The 22,259-nt window shown below is 46.2% G+C and overlaps 1 long non-coding RNA gene across 1 annotated transcript; it reads left to right on the top strand.

Moving 5' to 3' along the window:
* The first annotated feature begins 334 nt into the window (after positions 1-334).
* On the top strand, positions 335-22,160 carry LOC148138992 (uncharacterized). Its single transcript, XR_015753681.1, has 2 exons — positions 335-464; positions 21,200-22,160. It is a non-coding gene; the product is annotated as an uncharacterized LOC148138992 (long non-coding RNA).
* Positions 22,161-22,259: the final 99 nt, after the last annotated feature.

Here is a 22,259-nt window from a genome sequence, read left to right as displayed (position 1 = left end):
ATTTTCAATCAGAAATCAACACGGCCAGGGGAACAACTTGTTTTCACTCATTTGTGTTGACATTCTGTCGAAGGAAGTGCTTCTTGCCCATGTCTGTTTGCAAGTGATCTTAGTGGCTTTTTCATTCTTTTGTTTCTGCACGATGCTGAAAGGTTTCATGTGATATATCAAACAGTATTACATATTTACTTCGGCACAGGATGTGAATGAAACAATTTTTTTCTGAAGCGGTCGCTGTAGGCTGTGACTTTTAAGTGAGACCAGCATGACTGTACAAATGCTAGGAGTTGTGTGAAGTGTGGAACTTGAGCTAAGTGTGAGAGCTTAGGCAAGTGGATAAGGGAGGCCTTACCGTCTCTTATTTCCAGCTGTTTCTATAAGGGGCTGCTTTGTGGTCGAGTGCTGCTGGTTCAATCTAAGAGCAGGCCTTTGTGAGTAGCAGGAGGAGTCTGAGCGGCACCAAGGTAAGGGTAAAATCTCTTTTCTTTCCTGAAGTCCTTTGGTTGTTAAGGGGGCAGAGAATGTCCCTGGTGACTATGGTGTCTGCAGGAAGTGTGTCTGGCTGCAGCTCCTCTCAGATCACATGGATCAGTTGGAGTAGCAGTTGGAGACACTGAGGAGCATACAGTGGGCAGATAGTGTGATAGATTGAGGGAAGTGTTCACACTGCACATACAGTGAGATAGATGGCTGACTGCCAGGAGGGGTAGGCAGGTACTGCAGGAGTCTCCTGTGGCTATTCCCCTCTCAAACAAGGACACTGTTTTGGATACTATTGGGGGGATAGCCTCTGGGGTGGAAATAGCAGCAGCAGCCAGGTCTTTGTCACCCTGACCGGCTCTGCTCTATGGCAAAGTCCAGGTACGCAATGTGATAGGGGGCTGTTCAGTCAGGGGCATTTCAAAGGCCATGAGAAAAACTTCAAGGTGGTGTGTTGCCTCCTTAGAGTCAGGGTTAAGGACACCCCAGAGCAGTTATAGCAAATTCTCAAAGGGGAGCATGAGCAGCTGGAGGTGGTTGTACACATTGGTATCACTGACACAGGGAGAAAAAAGGGATGAGGTCCTGCAGAGTTAGGCTGGAGGTTAACAAAACAGGACCTGAAGGGTAGTAATCTCTGGTAGTAGCCATGTGCTAGTGAGAGTAGGAACAGCCTCAAATTCTCTTTATAAAGCGATTGTCGCCATTTGAAAACTAGCTCTGACTACCTTTTAAAACCTCCACTTGGCACACTACTATTAACTCAGATTTAGGACAGGTAGGGCAGATGAGTGTGCGACCGAGGAGCTGGAGCAGGGATTCAGGTTTTCACAAACAGGGACAGGTTAGACCTGAACTGGAGGGGTGCCAATATCCTGGAAGGGAGATTTGTTACTCGGGAGGGTTTAAACTAGTCTGGTGGAGTTGGGACCCAGAGAGGAGAGAAAGATGAGGCTGGTACAGAAGTTAAAGAGGACAAGTTAAATAGATAAGGCGAAAGTGAGCACTGCAGATGCTGGAGATTAGAGTCGAGAGTGTGGTGCTGGTAAAGCACAGCAGGTCAGGCAACATCTGAGGAGCAGGACAATCAATGTTTCGTCAGGAATGAGGCTGGGAGCCTCGGGAGTGGAGAGATAAATGAAATGGGCACTCGGGAGTGGAGAGATAAATGAAATGGGCACTCTCAGCTACCTTCCCCCCAGCCCTCCCTCCCTCCCATTTCTCTCTCCAGTGGAGAGATAAATGAAATGGGCACTCTCAGCTACCTTCCCCCCCAGCCCTCCCTCCCTCCCATTTCTCTCTCCACTGCCAAGGCTTCCAGCCTCATTCCCGATGATGGGCTTTTGCCCGAAATGTCAATTCTCTTGCTCCTCGGATGCTGTCTGACATGCTGTGTGTTTCCAGCATTACACTCTTGAAGTTAAATCGATAAGGCAGGCAGGAGCACAGCAGGGGACTGCATTTATTTCAATGCAAGAGGCCTTACAGGCAAGGTAGAGGAGCTCAGAGTCCGCATTGGTACATGGGACTGGGGTATTATAGCTATTACAGAAACATGTCTGAGGGAGGGACAAGACTGGCAGCTCAATGTCCCAGGGTACACACACACTAGGAAAGATAGAAGGGGAGGCAAGAGAAGAGGAGGAGTGGCATTTTTGATTAGACAGAATACCATGGCAATACTTGGAGATGATATCTCTGAGAGATTGTCCAGTGAAGCTGCATGGGGGAAACTGAGAAATAAGAAGGGGCTGATCACTTGGATGGGATGTACTGAAGCCCCCTCCCCCCAATAGCCAGCAGGAATTTGTAGGGAGATCGCAGATAGCTGTAAGAATAATAAGGTTATAACAGTAAAGGATTTTAACTTTTCAAACATGGATTGGGTTGGGGTGGAATCTGTTACGCTTGTTCAGGAGAACTTTCTCAGTCATATGTAGATGGCCTTACTGGAGAAGGGGCAAACCTCAATCTCTTGGGAAACAAGACAGGGGAAGTAACTGAGGTGTTAGGAGCGTTTTAGGATGAATGACCATAATACTGTTAGTTTTAAACTACTTATGGAAAAGGATAGGTCTGATCCACGAGTTAAGGTTCTAAAGTGTGGCAAGACCAATTTTGATAGTATTAGATAGAAACTTTCAAAAGTGTTCCTGTGAGTGTGAAGAGCAAGGCTGGCAGGAGTAGGGAACCTGATGACTAAGGATATTGATGCTCTGATTAAGGAAAAGGAGACATATGTCTGGGATAGACAGCTGGGATCAAGTGTCATGGAGACACATCATCCGACAGCACCGAGACAGGCCCTTTGGCCAAACTGGTCCATGCCGACCAAAATGTCCGTCCACGCAAACCTCATTTCCCTGCACTTAGCCTTCTAATCCTTTCCTATCCATGTATTTGTCCAAATGCCTTTTCAATGATATCACTGTACCCGCCTCAACCACTTCCACTGGCAGCTCATTCCATGTACGTACCACCCTCTGTGTAAAGTTGTTGCCCCTCAGGTTCCCTTTTATTCTTTCCCCTCTAACCTTAAACTGATGCCCTTTAGTCCTCGAGTCCCCTACCCTGGGAAAAGGACTGAGTGCATTCACTCTATCCATGTCTCTCAGGATCTTATACACTTCGATAAAGATCCCCTCTCAGTCTCCTACACTTGAAAGAAAACAGTCTGGACTTGTCCAACCTCTCCATTTAACTCAACCGTTGAATCCTGACAACATCTTTGTAAATTTCTCCTGCACACTTTCCAGTTTAATTGCATCCTTCCTGTAGCAAGGTGACCAAGATTCCAAATACAGCCTTGCCAACGTCTATACAACTGCAACATAACTTCCCAACATCTATACTCAAAGCCCTGACAGATGAAGGCCATTGTGCCAAAAGCCTTCCTCACTGTCCTGTCTACCTGTGACTCCACTTTCAGAGAACCGTGCACCTGAACTCCAAGGTCCCTCTGTCCCACTACACTCCTTAAGGCCCTACCATTCACCATGAAACTCCTCCCTTGATTTGACTTTCCAAAATTCAGGACCTCACACTTATCTATATTCAACTCCATTTGCCATTTCTCAGCCCACTTCCTGAGCTGAACAAGGTCCTGCTGCAATTTCTGAGAACCTTCCTCACTGTCCATGATCCCACCTATTTCAGTGTCATCAGCAAACGTACTAATCATGCCTTGTACATTCTCATCCAAATTATTGTTAAAGATAATGGTGCGGCATGGTGGCTCAGTGGTTAACACTGCTGCCTCACAGTACCAGGGACCCAGGTTTGATTCCAGCCTCGGGTGATTATCTGTGTGGAGATTTGATGTGGAGGTGCCAGTATTGGACTGGGGTGGACAAAGTTTAAAAAATCACACAACACCAGGTTACGATGCTCACAATCCTGATGTGCATCTTGTAGATAGTGCACTCTGCTGTTACTGAATGGTAGTAGTGGAGGGAATAGATGTTTGTGGATAGAAACCAATCTCGTGACCTGTTTTGTCCTGGATGGTGTCAAGCTTCGTAAGTGTCGGAGCTGCACTCATCTATTCCACCAGTATGTACCATCTACAAGATGCACTGCAGAAATTCATCCAAAGATCAGCAGACAGCACCTTTCAAACCCACAACCACTTCCACCGAGAAGGACAAGGGCAACAGATACATGGGAACGCCACCTTCAGGTTACCCTCCAAGCCTCTCACTGTCTTAATTTGGGAATATATTGTCGTTCCTTCACAAATGAAAGAAAAAAGCTCCAACATGTGTCTTGGTGGACAGGTGTTGGGCAGTCAGCAGGTGAGCTACTTTGAAAGTTACCTGACCTCTGACTGGCACTTGCAACATCAGTATATTTAACTCACGCAATATAATTTCTGTTCAAAAGTAACCTCCAGAATGTTAATGATTTAATGATAGTTATGCTACTAAATGCCATAGGGTGATGGTTTGATTCTCCCCACGAGAGATGGTCATTGTCTGGCACTTGGGCGGCTATAATGTCACTTGGCATTTGTCAGCTGGATATTGTCCAGTTGGACATTGACTGCTTCAGTACCTGAGGAATTGTGAATGATGCTAAGCCATGTATATGCATTTGGACCACCATTAGCACAGAGCTGATATCATAACATTGAGGAGATTCTTCAATTTCCACACTTCCCTGTGACATCGCTCTTCATTACATTGTTTGTTCTTACCCACTAGCATTATCAATACAATCAAAATAACAAGTTAGGAGCAAACTACTGGGAATCCTGGAATCTCAACTGAAAACAAAAAAAAACATGCTGGAGGTACAGCAAGTCAGGGAACTTCCATGGACAGACAGCAAGCTAGCCTTTCAAGTCTAGTTTATCTCTTCATCAGAATGAAGTGTGTGGAGGGGACAGCATTTATACAATACTGGGAGGGGGAGTTGAAATGCTGGGGGAGAAAGGATGTTGATAGTTCAGATTGAGTGATCAGAATGTGAAAATGGCAGCTCAATGGTAAGAAGTTGTTGTATTATTGGTACATGGGATATAATCAGGATCCACGGGTGTATTTGGCTATTCAGTTCCCAGTCCCAAATCTGATTTAGCTTGTTTTTTTCAGATGCCCTGTCAGCCTGATCTACATGAGTTATAATCTCCTTGCTATGTGCTGACCATTGATGAATAACTTCTTTGGCTCTTTCCATGACCTTTACCCAATCTGCCGTCACATGCAGGATCGGTGGTAATTCCTTTGCCATGTACTGTATTCATTCTAAATCTGCATCAGTTTGTTGGATGGTGAGATTAATCACTGCTTGTCTTACCAGCTTAGACAGGGTCTGTCCATTCATAGTGAGACTCTAGGTCAGGCTGCTGATAGCAATGTTACATCTGTTCAAGTTGCATCACTTTGTCCCTTCTGATAATAGCTGGCTGCTGTGGATAGATGGTACGTTAATCGGACCAAGATGTACTGTGTGAGTGTGAATATGTTTGTGTGTGTGAGACACAGAGTGTGTGTGTGTGACAGAATGTACGAAGTAATTCAAAACTGTACAAACTAATTAAGATAGAGAGTTCATACAATTTATCAAGGTGATGCTGACGGAATAGGAAAGTAAGGAAGATTTTACAGGTAGAGAACAGTGTGGTGGGGTCACCTGTAGTGTGACATGACCCCAAGATCACAGTTGATGATACCTTCGTGGGTAGGGAACTTGGCTATCAGTTTCTGCTCAGTGATTCTGCATTGTTGTGGACCTCGAAGTCTGCCTTGGAGGACACTTACCTGAAGATCAGAGGCTGAGTTCCCTTTGACAGCTGAAATATTCCCTGACTGGGAGGGAACATTCCTGTCTGGCGATTATTGAGCGGTGTCAACGTTTGCGAAACGTAAGAGCAGCAGATATTTTGGAACACCAGAATCCCCATGAATCTGCTCCAATCCATTGACCAATCCTTCTGCGACATTGGGTCGAAATCTTAGACCCAAGATTCCCAGCCAGTAGGGAATTCTATCTACAACACATGCACTACATCGATTTATGAAGGCAAATTGGAATGGCCAATAAAAACTCACCCAGCCAGGAAGGTGCATATCTCCTGATTGATTTAAGGAACAAGTGAATATCCATCCTCTCTGCTTTTCCTAACATCTCCTTGTTTTATACTGAAGCCAGAGCATTAAAAAAATCCCCATTCCTAATTCCCCAGGATGGAATAATGATCAATATGTTTCCAAATCAGTATGATAAACACCTTAGAGTCGAATTTCCAAGGCAAAAGTGAGGGCTGCAGATGATGGGGTTTAGAGTCGAGAGTGTGGTGCTGGAAAAGCGCAGCAGGTCAGGGCAGCATCCGATGGAACAGGAGAATCAATATTTCTGGCAAAAACCCTTAATCAGTAATTTACAAGGTATGGTTTTCTAATGTTTGTTTAATTTAGGAGCAGCCTAATGTCTTGGTGGTCAGCACTGTTCCTCACAGTAGGAGAAAGTGAGGGCTGCAGATGCTGGAGATCAGAGCTGAAAATGTGTTGCTGGAAAAGCGCAACAGGTCAGGCAGCATCCAAGGAGCAGGAGAATCGACGTTGCTGGCATGAGCCCTTCTACAGGAATTCCTGAAGAAGGGCTCATTCCCGAAACGTCGATTCTCCTGCTCCTTGGATGCTGCCTGACCTGCTGCGCTTTTCCAGCAACACATTTTCAGCTCTGTTCCTCACAGTGCCATCCTTATTCTATATTTTTTTCCTTCTTGAGAACCTTGCAACCTTGTGGACTCAGTATCGACTTCAATAATTGTCGAGATTGAACACCTTCTCTCCTGTCCTTACCCACCTCCACCCCCTGCCCCCAGCTCAGTGACCAAACTAACATCCAGCTAAGCAATGTTAATTGGGAGGAGCTGTTATCAGGCACCTTGTCCCTTGAACCCCGAAAACCGCTACAAGGACAGAACCCCCTGGTCCTCACCTTCCACTCCACCAACCTCCAGATACAATGCATCATCCTCTGCTAATTCAAACACCCACAGTCAGACCCCACCACCAGAGATATATTTGCCTCCCCATCCCTTTCAGCATTCCATAGACCATTCCCTCCTTAACTCTCTCGTAAGGTCCGCATCCCCACCCACCGTCCACTTCTGGCACTTTCCTTTACCACTGCAAGAGGTGTAAAAGCTGTGCCCACACCTCCCCCCTCATCTCCATCCAAAGCCCCAAAGTATCCTTCCGCATCCAGCAGAGATTTTCCTGCACCTCCAAATGCCTCATCTACTGTGTCCATTGCTCTCGATGTGGTCTCCTCTACATTGGGGAGACAGGACGCCAACTTGCGGAATGTATCAGAGAACACCTCTTGGACACATGCACCAACCAACCCAACCGCCCTGTGGCTGAACACTTTAACTCCCCCTCCCAATCCCCCAAGGACATGCCAGCCCTGGGCCTCTGCCACCACCAAATCCTAGCCACTCCATGACAGGAGAAAGAACACCTCATCTTCTGCCTTAGGACCCTCCAACCACATGGAATCAATGTAGATTTCACCAGTTGCCTCATCTCCACCTTCCCCCCCCACCTTATCCCAGATCCAACCCTGCAATTCGGCACTGCCCTCTTGAACTGTCGTTTTTGTCCATCTTCCTTCCCATCTATCCATTCCCCCTCCCAATTATATCCCAGCCCCCTTGCAATCCATGCCCCCCCAAAAGAAAATTCCTGATGAAGAGCTGATGCTCCAAACATCGACTCTCCTGCTCCTCAGATGCTGCCTGGTTGGCTGTGCTTTTCCAGCGTCACACTTTTTTGCCATTGGTCTAATAAGTGTCCAACTCGCCAGCAACCCCAGCTAAATTGGTTTTTAGTGAACACAAAAGCAACTTTCTCCCTCGTGACTGAGGAACATGCTAAGGAGACCTCTCACTCAACCACCCCTGTTACAATCTCAGGGCTTACAGGCACCTCATGGCCTGTATCATTTTCTGACCCTCTACATGTCCCTACTCGCGGGTTTGATCATTACCACCCATTCCTCCTGTTTGTCGAGTCCCCTTTGAATCTATGCGGGAGAGACTTGTGCAAAATGAACGCTGTCATCTTATGCTCAGAAAACGGAATTAAGGTCCACATCCAGAGGAGAAATATGGCATGTTTGCAATCAAGTCAAAGCCATCCACGGTACATGGCTCAACTGTTCCTAGGCAGCACCCTTGCTGTCATTACGTCTCTCCTTGAGCAGGGTGTTATTGTACCGACCGGAAACCCCTGCACTACCCCTATCCTGACATTTCAAAGTGGCACTTTGTTCAGAACCTCCGGGCAGCTAATGAATCGGCCTTTCCCACCTACCCAGTGGTCCCCAAACCGGCTGCCATTCTCGCTAGTGTTCGGGCGGGCTCCCTCCATCGATTTGTACTTGGCTTTTTTCCCCACACCAATACACCCGGACTCGCAGTTCTTTCACCTGCTGAGGAAACCAATACACCTGGGCTCGGCACCTGCAGAAAACCCTATCATTTTCTCCCAGTGTTTGAAAACCTGGAAGTTGTAATTTTTCAAGCAGACAGTATGGGGATGACTTGCTTTTCACATCTCCTTGTAAGCTGGTTTGCGAGACTGATTCCTTGATACTGCTATGATTCCTAACCATGAAGTTTCTGAAGCTAAGCTACAATCTCTGTCTGAAAGGGTCCACTATTAGGGACATGAACTACACTGGGCTGGCAGATTAAATGCTCAGCCCCACTGCCCGAGAGTAAAAGGGAGATTAAACTTTATAGGAAAAGAGACAAAGAAACTCTCCTCTTCAGAGCCAGCAGTAGCACACTGACTGTGGCCCAGCCAGCACAGAGTCCGTCCCCTAATCCCCGAAGCGAACTCTGAATCTCCTGGTTATATATTTTTTTCTTTACTCCCACACTACCGCCTGACTGCAGTAGTGCTTATTCTCCCCAGCACCCATGGTGTGTGTGTGAGCAGGTGTGAGACACAGTGAGAGACACAAGGTGCACGAATCTTTATTCAATTCCCATCACCAGGAAGATAGGAAACCCCCGAGTGGCCAGTGACACGCAGTGCCCTTCACATTAAAGGGCAGTGCTGTGTGATCAAACAGTGAAGGGGAGGGCAGGGATTAAATCAAAATAGAGTTGGAGGGGGAAATAATACACACTGCAGTGCCGACCTTTCCCTGAAAGTCGCGAGGGTGTTAGACACCACGTGCTCCTTCTCCAGAGACACCCGGGCTCTAACATAACCGCAGAAGAGGAGCAGGCCATCAGCCCTAACAAACCCCTATGTGGAAGAGCACAGCAGTTCAGGCAGCGTCCGAGGAGCAGTAAAACAAACCCCTCTACGGCCCGCTGCCTGGACCTGTTTATGGCCGGTTTGGCCAGGCCCAGGAGCAGACCCACGAGTTAAACATTTTATTAGACATGTCTGGATATTGTTGACAATGGGTGGTTAATTATTGCCGAGCTAGTCTGCCCACTCCTAAACATTTCCACGCCCTCGCAGCCTGATCTCCTGATCTGGAATGAGCAAGTCAAAGATGCTTTTAAATCCCTCAAGTAATCCCGTATCTCAGCTCCAGAGCTAGGCTTTCCTGCCTGTGCAGAGCCCTTTAACTTACTTGTCCACCATAGGTCTGATTTTGTCCGAGGACAGGCAAAATCGACGTTTCGGGCAAAAGCCCTTCATCAGGAATAAAGGCAGAGAGCCTGAAGCGTGGAGAGATAAGCTAGGGGAGAGTGGGGGTGGGGAGAGAGTAGCATAGAGTACAGTAGGTGAGTGGGGGAGGAGATGAAGGTGATAGGTCAAGGAGGAGAGGGTGGAGTGGATAGGTAGAAAAGGAGCTGGGCAGGTCGGACAAGTCCGGACAAATCATGAGGACAGTGCTGCGCTGGAGGTTAGAAACTAGGATGAGGTGGGGGAAGGGGAAATGAGGAAACTGTTGAAGTCCACATTGATGCCCTGGGGTTGAAGTGTTCCGAGGCGGAAGATGAGGCGTTCTTCCTCCAGGCGTCTGGTGGTGAGGGAGCAGCGGTGAAGGAGGCCCAGGACCTCCATGTCCTCAGCAGAGTGGGAGGGGGAGTTGAAATGTTGAGCCACGGGGCGGTTTGGTTGATTGGTGCGGGTGTCTCGGAGATGTTCCCTAAAGCGCTCTGCTAGGAGGCGCCCAGTCTCCCCAATGTAGAGGAGACCGCATCGGGAGCAACGGATACAATAAATTATATTAGGGCCTTGGATCGAGGTGAGGGAGGAGGTGTGGGCGCAGGTTTTACAGTTCACACCTCCAACCAAGGCCCTAAAGGAGCCTTCCATATCCATCAAGGTTTTACCTGCACATCCACTAATACCATTTATTGTTGGTGGGGCTTACCCAGCTGCCTGCCTGCCCTCCCTGCCACCTTCTATGCCATCCAACAAGCTGGAGCTGTCCCTCTGAACCATCGTACTGTATGACATGTTTCCCACTCTGTTCAGATCCTATTGACCAAACGTGCCACTCAACAACTGACCTCGGCTCACACCATTAAATGTGCAGTGGAATTACTCTATAATCCGAACTTGATCATCAATCACTGCTCGACCTTAAATCTGGCAACGCTTCTGCTGATCCCTGAAGATGGCACCCCTCATTGCTGTGAGACAGTTACTCAGCTAGTCTCAAAACCTTGGGCTGATATAAGTGAGACCCCCCCCCAGGAAACCTGGACTTAATAGTGGGCGGCAAGGTGGCACAGTGGTTAGCACTGCCGCCTCACAGCGCCAGAGACCCGGGTTCAATTCCCGCCTCAGGCGACTGACTGTGTGGAGTTTGCACATTCTCCCCGTGTCTGCGTGAGTTTCCTCCGGGTGCTCCGGTTTCCTCCCACAGTCCAAAGATGTGCAGGTCAGGTGAATTGGCCATGCTAAATTGCCCGTAGTGTTAGGTAAGGGGTAAATGTAGGGGAATGGGTGGGTTGCGCTTCGGCGGGTCGGTGTGGACTTGTTGGGCCGAAGGGCCTGTTTCCACACTGTAATCTAATCTAAAAATCTAATCTATTTTGTCAATGATTCTGCCTTAATGAATGACAATGGACACTGCTATAGTCACTACCCTACCATCAAAGCAGCAGCTCTCCCCAAAACTTTCTCTGCTCAACAAGCTGAACTTTTTTTTTCCCCTCACACGGGCATACATAGTGGCTACTGGCAAAACAGTTAACACTTACACTGACTCACGTAATGCATTTGGTATCGCTCATGACTATGTACAGATCTGGACACTCAGGGGTTGTCTAGCCTCGTCGAGCTCAATGATCAAAAATGCTGAACATGTTCACAACCCTCTTGCGTGGTATTCAACGTCCTCAGCAGGTCGTGATTATTAAATGTCAAGCAGATATTTTACTGCTCCTCGGATGCTGCCTGAACTGCTGTGCTCTTCCAGCACTACTAATCCAGATATCTGGTTTCCAGCATCTGCTGTCATTGTTTTTATGAGGTTATGCAGGGCTGACATAATGGCTCACAATGCCTCCTTGTCTGATCCTAGTTTGCAGGTCTCGGCCTTTGTTTGGAGACATTTTAAAGCCATTGATTTACCACCCACAATTGATGATATGTTGCCCTTTCAGTTTCAGGCCAGTGCTGAGCTGGTGTTGACCTGGCCACAAGATCAGGGTGATAAAAGATACTGGAGGGGGAGGTGGGAGGGTTTGGGCTCATCACGGCGGCTGCATGGTGGCTCCCAGAGCTCTGCTCCCACGATTTCCCACCATGTTCGCTCATTCACACATGCAGGCAAAGAGGGGGATGGCAGACTACATTTTAAAAACATGGTACACACCAGCAAACAAACCGGCCAAACTATGAATCCGGGAAAACAGAAAAAAGTGCAGGCAACTCCCACCCAATTCCTACCCGGGCCTTTTGAACATTTGTAAATGGATTTTGTCAAACTACTCCCATTTATGGGAGATAAGTATATACTTGTAATTATTGATGTATTCTCTAAACAGGCCTTTCCCTGTGGGAGGAATGATGCAACTGCAGTCGCTAAGTATTTGTTAAAAGAAATTGTACCACGGTTCGGTGTATCTGTGCAGATATCAAGTGTCAATGGGTCACACTTTTACTGAAGCTTTGCAGATCAACCAGTCTTTTCACTGCAGCTACCATCCGCAGTCAGCTGGACTAGTAGAAAGATATTAATGGAATGTTGAAAAATTAACTTGCAAAACTGTGTGGGGAAACTGGCCTTAAGTGGATCGAAATTCAACCTTTAGCCCTAATGTCTCTGCGATCTGCTACCAACAGGACGACAGGATGTTACCATGAGATCGTTATGGGACACCTGCTTTGGTTACCTGTCTTACTGTTAAACAAATGGGCAGCCATAAAATGAAGAAAAAATATTTTAAATTAATATTCAAATCGTTGTAATCTTAAATTAATATTTAGGACATGAATTATTCTTGTATGTCACTAACTAAACGTACCTCTACAGTCCAAAGGTGTGCAGGTTAGGTGAATTGACCATGCTAAATTGCCCGTAGAGTTAGGTGCTTTACTTAGGGGGAATGGGTCTGGGTGGGTTACTCTTCGGAGGGTCGGTCTGGACTAGTTGGACCGAAGGGCCTGTTTCCACACTGTAGGGAATCTAATCTAATCTACCTTCCATTCACAGCTAAAGAAAGCTTAACTTGACCCATCTGGAAGAGAGTGCCATAATTTGGAACCAGGAGAATTCATGTACAACGTGCTCATGAGAAAGACCAGCCTCCAGAGTTCGAGGGGCCATTACAGATCCTGCTGACCGCCAACAATGCTGTTAAAGTCAAAGGTCACCCAGGTGGATCCACGTCTCACACTGCACGGGGAAGCCCCAACCTCATTGGTAACTGGAAACGGACAGTAGTACTGTGTTTTCTAATGACTCAGACTGGACCAGTATCGACTAGTCTACACTTCAACACTTCTCTGCGTTTGAGTTATGAATATGCTTTGCAGTCAGATCAGTCTAGTTCCTGGGTGTGTAGCATGGGGCCAACGCGCTTGAGTGGAATAATCACACCCTCCCCCCCTTCCCCCCCCATACCCATTCCTTTTACACATCTGAGGGGGCGGAATGGGTCACTCGCCAGTACAAGTGCCTGCTAGGGTTCGCATGGCTGACACATCTTCTGTAGGCATTAATAAGGACAGATTTAGAGTTAGAATTGTCTCTATTTCATGTATCTGATTAGATTTTGATCAACAATTTTTGAATCTGTAATTCATAATCTATCCTCAGTTAATTTTCCAGTGGTCCCTGCTCTTCCCTTTGTGTTGTATGTCTTCCATGGGAGGAAGAGATTTTGGTAAGGAATGTCCATTAGTTTTAAACCAATATATAATAGTACTAGGAATAAAAATGTCTGTTTCAACAAATAACTAACACTAATATACCTGCAATGTTATGGTTATGATTAACAACTGAGTTGGAGAGATGAACACAGAATGTGCTACATTAAATGCAGAAAATCGTGAATGAAGTATTTTACCTCAGATTCACAGAATCCACACAGTGTGGAAGCAGGCCATTTGACCCATTGAGTCCACGCCAATCCTCTGAACAGTATCCCGCCCAGACCCACCCCACTACCTTATTCCCGTAACCCTGCAATTATCATGGCTAACCCACCTATCCTGCACATCCCTGGTCTCTATAGGGCAACTTAGCATGACCAATTCGCCTAACCACATTTTGGACTGTGGGAGGAAATCAGAGCGTATGGAGGAAACCCAGGGAGACATGGTGAGGATGTGCAAACTTCACACTGACAGTAGTGCAAGGCTGGAATTGAACCCGGGTCCCTGGCCCTGTGAGAGAGCAGTGCCAAGCAACGTGTAACAATACCCACCTAAGGCATAACAATTCGATTCTGCCTTCCGTCTGTATATGTTATGTCAATAACAGAACTTATAATCCAATTTACAGAATTGTGAGCATTTCTGTTCATGAAGTGTGATAATGACAAACATTCTGTCTCAACCTGGGTGTCCAAATTGCCATTTTTTGTTCCATAGCCTTGGACCTTACAACCCAACTACCTGTGAACTTGAATGTGTGACAAATCTCAGGATTTACAGAAACATTGAATATCCGCTCCTTAATCAGATGTGTTTATTTTTAGAATTATATTATAATTACTGAAAGGTTCAGCTCTTATGCATATAAATTAATGAACATATATTCACAATAAGGAACCCTTGAGAAATTGCAGTCAATGAGATTACAACAGTCTTTAGTATCATACTGAGTATAGGTAAGGATAGTTTTGGTTGTTGGAGGTCAATCATCTCAGCCGTCATGATGATGAGGTGGTGCCAGTTGGACCAGGGTGAACAAAGTTAAAACTTACACAACAAGAAGTTACAGTTCAACAGGTTTATTTGGGAGTACAGTACTAGCTTTCGGAGTGTTGCCCCTCTATCAGGTAGCTCGTGGGGCAGGATCATAAGACACAGAATTTATAGCACTAGATCATAGTGTCTTGCAACTCATATGATGTATTGGACAAACCTAGATTGCTGTTAAGTCTCTCATTGTTTAAAATGGGTTGCATTTTTAATCTTTGCAGGAAGTCTTCAGCCCTCAAACCTGCCGCTGCCTTATCTATGCCCCTCTGGGCAATTGTCATTTCTGAAGTGGAGAGGTTTGCTTGTGATTGCTAGTGATTCAGCACTACTTACAACTCCTTAGATCTGTGTCCATATACAGGAAGATAACACCCAGCTTGGGCTTACAGTTGACAAGTAACATTCCTATCCCACATGACCTAGAAAATGACCATCTCCAAAATGTGGGAACTTACCAATTTCCCATTGGCTTATCACCACTGAGTGCATAGTGACCAACAACCTGAACCAAATACTGACAAAAACTGGGTTAGCTATACAAGTGATGTGGCCATAGGAGTATGTCAGATACTGTGGCAATCAGCTCCCTGCCTGCCTCTCCGAACCATGTCCACCACCCGGAAAGCATAGCACGTTGGTGGGATGGAATGCTCATCATGTATCTTGTTGAGTGCTCCATTTTGAGCAGTACAAACAGCCAATTGATTGGTGGGGCAATCACTACATTCAGTAATCACTTGCTTCACCAAAGACATCAGAACCAACAATGAATACCACCTACAGGTCAAGTCCCCTTCCAAACCAGATTTCATTTTGACTTAAAAATATTTCATTGTGGCTGGGTAAAAGTTCTGCACCTCTCCTCCCACAGGCAATGCAGACACCATCATATTTGAAAATAATCGCTGTTCCCTAATCTGCAAGAGGATATCTCTGAATCCAAGGGGTGGTTAGTCTCTAGGGAATGTCCCACATGGCAGAGAGTAGGAGGAACACACACTAAAATGAGGGAACTTTTGCTGAGGTCTTGCCGAATTCAGGGTGTCAGCTATTCCAATGCATTTCCAAATTCTTGCTGGACTCAAAGCCAGGAAAACATGGGATCTGAAGATTGAGAATGCGGTTGGATGGGGCAGATGAGTTGACATCCTCAGTGCTCCCATCAAAACATTTTGTGGCTCTCACTGACTCTATCTAGCTCAGATGGAACTGACTCTGATCAACTCTGTTTGCAGTGTGGCTTCACAACGAAAGACTGCAATAAATGCAAAAAGATTTTCGCATCATCATGAAGAATTATTTTTTACATCTTCAAGGCACCTCCTAAACCCTTGCCTCAGCTCATAATTGGTAAAACAGCCATTTATTCCATTGTTGCCTTTGGATCTCCACATCCTGCACCACACCCTTTGGTGGGCGGCACGGTGGCACAGTGGTTAGCACTGCTGCCTCACAGCGCCAGAGACCCGGGTTCAATTCCCGCCTCAGGCGACTGACTGTGTGGAGTTTGCACATTCTCCCCGTGTCTGCGTGGGTTTCCTCCGGGTGCTCCGGTTTCCTCCCACAGTCCAAAGATGTGCAGGTCAGGTGAATTGGCCATACTAAATTGCCCGTAGTGTTAGGTAAGGGGTAAATGTATGGGTGGGTTGCGCTTCGGCGGGTCGGTGTGGACTTGTTGGGCCGAAGGGCCTGTTTCCACACTGTAAGTAATCTAATCTAATCTAAACATCAGCTGGACGCCAGATTATAATCTCCATACATTTCGCCTGTCCTTCTGGTTTACATATTCCATGATTCCGACAATCCGGTGACCGCAGGAACCAACACAGGCATATTGTCATCCAAATTCTCAACTTTGAACTCTCACGTGTTCACTCAAAATGCTCCACGGTCATCCGTTGATTTCTTTGCTTTCTTACGTGAGTGTAAATCTTGTTTTGTAGATTCTCTCTGGAAGTTTTCAATGTTCTACTGTGCTGCAAGTGTTACTGGCTGGTGTGATAGTAAAAAGAACAGCTGTTTTACTGTCACATTAAATCAAAAGACATGGCGGACAGGAATGCCCAAAACAACAGTAAGTCTGGAAATTAGGAGCAATTTTGGACAGAGTAAAGGATGAGCTAGAAACTGAACAGGGGGTGGAGAGAATATGAATACAGCCTTCCTTTGAAACTAAAATCCCCTTACATTTGCAATCGCATTTGACACTTCCACAACAGTACATACAAACCTATTTGAGAGGATGGTCATTCATGTCCAGCCAAGTTGCACGTAGCAATCAAATACAAGATCAGTCAAGTATAAGCCTACAACTCAACTTCGCTATTACCCAATTAATAAAGTCATAGAGCACAGAAACAGACCCTTCAGTCCAACTAGTCCATGCCCACCACAATCCCAAACTAAACAAGTGCCACCTGCCTGTACTTGGCCCATATCCCTCCGAACATTTTTTATTCATTTCCTTTTCTAGATGTATTTTAAACACTGTAACTGCACCTGCACCCACTACGTCCTCCAGAAGCTCATTCCACACATGAAAATGTTGCTCCTCATGTCTTTTTATATATCTCTCCTCTCATTTTAAAAATTCCCACTGGAGGGAAAAGACAGCTGCCATTCACCTTAAACAAATCTCTGATGATTTTATAAATCTCTATAAAGTCCACCTTTCAATCTCCTACGCTCCAGTGAAAAGTCCCAGCATCTCCTTATAACTCAAACCTTCCATTCCCGACAACATCCCGGTAAATCTCTTCTGAACCCTCTCCAGCTTAGATTAGATTAGATTAGATTACTTACAGTGTGGAAACAGGCCCTACGGCCCGACAAGTCCACACCGACCCGCCGAAGCGCAACCCACCCATACCCCTACATTTACCCCTTACCTAACACTACGGGCAATTTAGCATGGCCAATTCACCTGACCCGCACATCTTTGGACTGTGGGAGGAAACCGGAGCACCTGGAGGAAACCCACGCAGACACGGGGAGAACATGCAAACTCCACACAGTCAGTCGCCTGAGGCGGGAATTGAACCCGGGTCTCTGGCGCTGTGAGGCAGCAGTGCTAACCACTGTGCCACCGTGCCACCCACGGGGCGAAAACAAATCTTAGCAGGACTTATACACTTAATGGTAAGGTCCTAGGGAGTTTTGCTGAACAAAAAGACCTTGGAGTGCAGGTTCATAGCTCCTTGAAAATGGAGTCACAGGTAGATAGGATAGTGAAGAAGGCGTTTGGTATGCTTTCCTTTATTGGTCAGAGGATTGAGTACAGAAGTTGGGAGGTCATGTTGCAGCTGTACAGGACATTGGTTAGGCCACTGTTGGAATATTGCATGCAATTCTGGTCTCCTTCCTATCGTAAGGATGTTGTGAAACCTGAAAGGGTTCAGAAAAGATTTACAAGGATGTTGCCAGGGTTGGAGGACTTGAGCTACAGGGAGAGGCTGAACAGGCTGGGGCTGTTTTCCCAGGAGCGTCAGAGGCTGAGGGGTGACCTTATAGCTGTTTATAAAATCATGAGGGGCATGGATAGGGTAAATAGGCAAAGTCTTTTCCCTGGGATGGGCGAGTCCAGAACGAGAGGGCATAGGTTTAGGGTGAGAGGGGAAAGATATACAGAGGAACCTCGATTATCCAAACGAGATGGGCGGGCACTTTTTCATTCGGATAATTGATTATTGGGTTAATTGATTTCCTCTGGGGCTTGGAGTTTTCTGTGAAGTCTGCTCCCCGTTCAGGAGACGAGGCAGCAGCACACCACGCGTGAAAACCCGCCCCCCAACCTGCCCCCCCAACCCAGTCCGCTCTCAACCCCATCCGTCCCCAGTCGACTCACCCCCGGGGCAGCCAGACTGTACACCAACAATAAGACTGTAACTATCTTTGGGGGGGTGATTCTCCAAATTGCGAGACACACACCTTTTAACTGCAACATTTCAACAGGTTCCACCTCTGCCCATACAGGACAATGTTAGAGAGATTAGCTGGGGAATGGAGGGTTCATCCCTCCATCAAACTCTAGGGAAAGTGTGGGGGGAGAGAGAGAGAGGGCAGGAGATCAGTAATTTGTCCAGGACTGTTCTCGGCAGCATCTCAGTGAGCCGAGTTCATTTTTAGTCATTGTACCTGTAAACAAAAGATGCGATCAGCGTTGAAACAGCTCTTTGACGTAACGTTTCTATCGGGAACTCGAGCTCTCCTTCGGATAATCCAAACTTCGGATAATTGATATTTGGATAATCGAGGTTCCACTGTAAAAGAGACCTAAGGAGTAACTTTTTCATGCAGAGGGTGGCACGTGTGAGCTGCCAGAGGAAGTGGTGGAGGCTGGTACAATTGCAACATTTAAAAGGCACCTGGACGGGTCTATGAATAGGAAGGGTTTGGAGGGATATGGGACGGGTGCTGGCAGGTGGGACGAGATTGAGTTGGATTATCTGGTCGGCATGGACGGGTTGGACTGAATGGTCTGTTTCCGTGCTGTACATCTCTATGACTCTACATATGTTCAATGCCCACTTAAATGCCCTTAACGTCAGCGAATCTACTAATGATGCAGGCAGGTCGTTTCATGCTCTTACTACTCTGGGTGAAGAAACTATCCTGATATCCGTCCTAAATCTACCTCCCCTCAATTTAAAGTTATGTCCCCTCATGTTAGCCTTCACCATCCGAGGAAAAAGGCTCTCACTGTCCACCCTATCTAACCCTTTGATTATCTTATTTGCCTCGATTAAGTCACCTCTCAACCTTCTTCTCTCCAATGAAAACAGCTTCAGTTCCCTCAGCCTTTCCTTATTAGACCTCCCTTCCATACCAGGCAACATCCTAGTAAATCTTCTCTGAACCCTTTCCAAAGCATCCTCATCCTTCCTATAATGCAGTGACCAGAACTGCATGCAATACTCCAGGTGTGGCATTACCCGTGTCGTGTATAGCTGAAGCATGACCCCATGGCTCCAAAACTCAATCCCCCAACCAATAAACGTCAACACATCATATGCCTTCTTAACAACCCTATCAACCTGGTTGGCAATTTTCAGAGATTTGTGCACCTGGACACCGAGATCTCTCTGTTCATCTACACTGCCAAGAATTTTACCATTAGCCCAGCACTCTGCATTCCTGTTATTTCTTCCGAAGTGAACTACCTCACACTTTCCCACATTAAACTCCATTTGCCACATCTCAGCCCAGCTTTGCATCTTATCTATGATCCTCGTAACCCACAACATCCTTTGGCACTATTCACAACTCTGACTATCTTAGTCTCGTCCGCAAATTGACTAACCCATCCTTTTACGTCCACATCCAGATCATTTATAAAAATGACAAACAGCAGTGGCCTCAAAACAGATCCTTGCGGCACACCACTGGTAACTGAGCTCCAGGATGAACATTTCCCATCAACCACAACCGTCTGTCTTCTTTCAGCTAGCCAATTCCTGATCCAAACCGCTAAATCACTTCAATCCCAAAACTCCGTATTTTGTGCAAGAGCCGACCGTGTGGAACTGTGTCAAACGTCTTACTGAAGTCCATATACACCACATCAACTGCTTTACCTTCATCCACCTGTTTTGTCACCTTCTCGAAGAATTCAATAAGGTTAGTGAGGCACGACCTACCCTTCACAAAACCGTGTTGACGATCCCTAATCAAATTATTTATTTCCAGATGATTATAAATCTGATCTCTTATAACCTTTTCCAACACCTTACCCACAACTGAAGTAAGGCTCACTGGCCTATAATTACCAGGGTTGTCCCGATTCCCCTTCTTAAGCAAGGAACAACATTTGCTATCCTCCAGTCTTCTGGCACTACTCCTGTTGACCATAAAGATCAAAGCCAAAGGCTCTGCAATCTCCTCACTGGCTTCCCAGAAATCAGAGAATAATTCCACCTGGCCTAGAGGTCTTATCTATTTTCAGATCTTCCAAAATTGCGAAAACTTCCTCTTTGTCAACCTCAATCCCATCTAATCCTGGAGCATGGGTGGACAAAAGCAGGTTGCAGTGTGAGGGAAGGAGTATGGTGTGGCCCCAATGGTAAACCCTGTCTACCACCATCATTATTCCCATTCTATGCCAAACTGACACATGGTAAGGACCTTGTGTCAAAAGGGGGGATGTACAACAGTATTTCGGCACACTGGTACACTAAGTGATTTACTCACTACTCCCAGAAATATTGTGAATGATGTGTTATCTGTGTCACTAATACTGTGGGGAGGGGAATACAGATGAGTCAGTCAGCACACCCCCAACCCCAAAAACCTTTTGAACATTTACAGATGGATTTCATTGAATTAACGCCCAGCGAAGGGAAAAGGTATTGTCTGGTAATAGTTGATATGTTTTCCAAATGGGTGGAAGCTTTCCCCACGTCTAAACAGGATGCCAGTGCCATAGCCAAAGCTTTGGTAACTGAGATAATTCCGAGATGCGGCATCCCTGAAAGGCTTAGTAGCGAAATGGAACACCATTTGTCAATAACGCCCTACAGCAGATCAGTGATTACTTGGGAATAAACATGAGCCAACACTGTGCCTACCACCCAGCAAGCGGTGGGGCAGTGGAAAGAGAAAATGCTATCCTAAAAAATAAATGGACATAATGTTGTGGGGAACTAGGGGTGACAAGGACAAAGGCACTTCCGATTGTGCTCATGTATATGTGTTCGAGGAGGAGAGGAAGAGCTAATCTTAGCCGGTTTGAGATTTTGTTTGATGGGTCGCTCAATACAGGAATTGGCCCAAGACTTAAGGTAAGACAGATAACAGGCCACTGTGAGGATGAGATGTTGCGTTACTGTATAAAACTCGCTACACTTTTGTCCCAAATACAGAATCACGTGAAAGCAGCAGTATCCCAACCAGTGGAAGGGAAGCTGCACGATCTAAAACCTGGAGACTGGATAGTGGTGAAAGACTTCAGGAGGAAAAACTGGAAGGCGAAGAGGTGGCTGGAACTGTTCCACGTGCTCCTTATAACATAGACAGCAGTTAAGATCACAGAAAGAGTCATGTGAATACACACCAGCCATTGCAAGCGTGTAGCTGGGCCTGAGGAGACATCGGACAGCACTGGAACCAACTAAGTGCAAGTAGTGATTAGAAGCCTCACATGAATATGGGGCTGCCCCAGCTCACACTTCTAGCAAGCGCCCTGGTAGGACTATTCATAAGGGCAGGGGCATTGCGTGGACCCCTCCCTACCATGGCTTTGACGAGTGTGACGTGTGAACATGGGCTGTGTACAGGGCATACCAGAGCAAGTGACGATACCACCACAAAGCTGTGTTTTGTGTAGGTGGTATCTGAGGAAAGGCCTGGTGTTTCCTCAACATTTTCTGATGTATAGCTATTTTGGCCATGTATTTTTTTTATTGTTGCTGTAGTTGTCGTTGTTGTCATAAAATGACAAAAAGGGGGAAAAGGTAATGGAAAATTATCCATTTACTGTGAAATTTAAAGAGAATGAGTCAATTTTAAATCAATGCTGTGCTTTGTAAACGATGCTTTGATGACGGTTTGCAGTTAGCTTATCTCTGTTTGAAATCTGTAAACATTCAACTCGACCTTGCCATAGTCGAACTCAGTGAAAGCTGAATAACTGTTATATCTAGGACCAGGGGATGAGAGGATAATAACTAGAGTTTCCCCAGTCTCTGCCCTTGAGAGTGTGATAAGGGACGCTATAAGGCAGGCATCTGTGTAATTTTTCGGTATTCATTGTATTGAGGCATCTAGTTTAATGAGTCAATCTTGAAAGATTTCTAATAAAGACCCTTGCTTTGCACTTGCAAATTATTGAGTCAAGTTGATTTAATTTCCACGACACCTATAGAAAACTTTAGAGTTTTTCATGAACCTATCCGCCAACAAATTCTCATGTCCCCTCCTGGC

Source organism: Chiloscyllium plagiosum, unplaced genomic scaffold, assembly GCF_037043375.1.
Source record: "Chiloscyllium plagiosum isolate Xiang-an unplaced genomic scaffold, Cpla_swu_hap1 HiC_scaffold_38, whole genome shotgun sequence".
NCBI classification, from domain to species: Eukaryota; Metazoa; Chordata; class Chondrichthyes; order Orectolobiformes; family Hemiscylliidae; genus Chiloscyllium; species Chiloscyllium plagiosum.
This window is presented reverse-complemented; position numbering and strand designations above follow the sequence as displayed.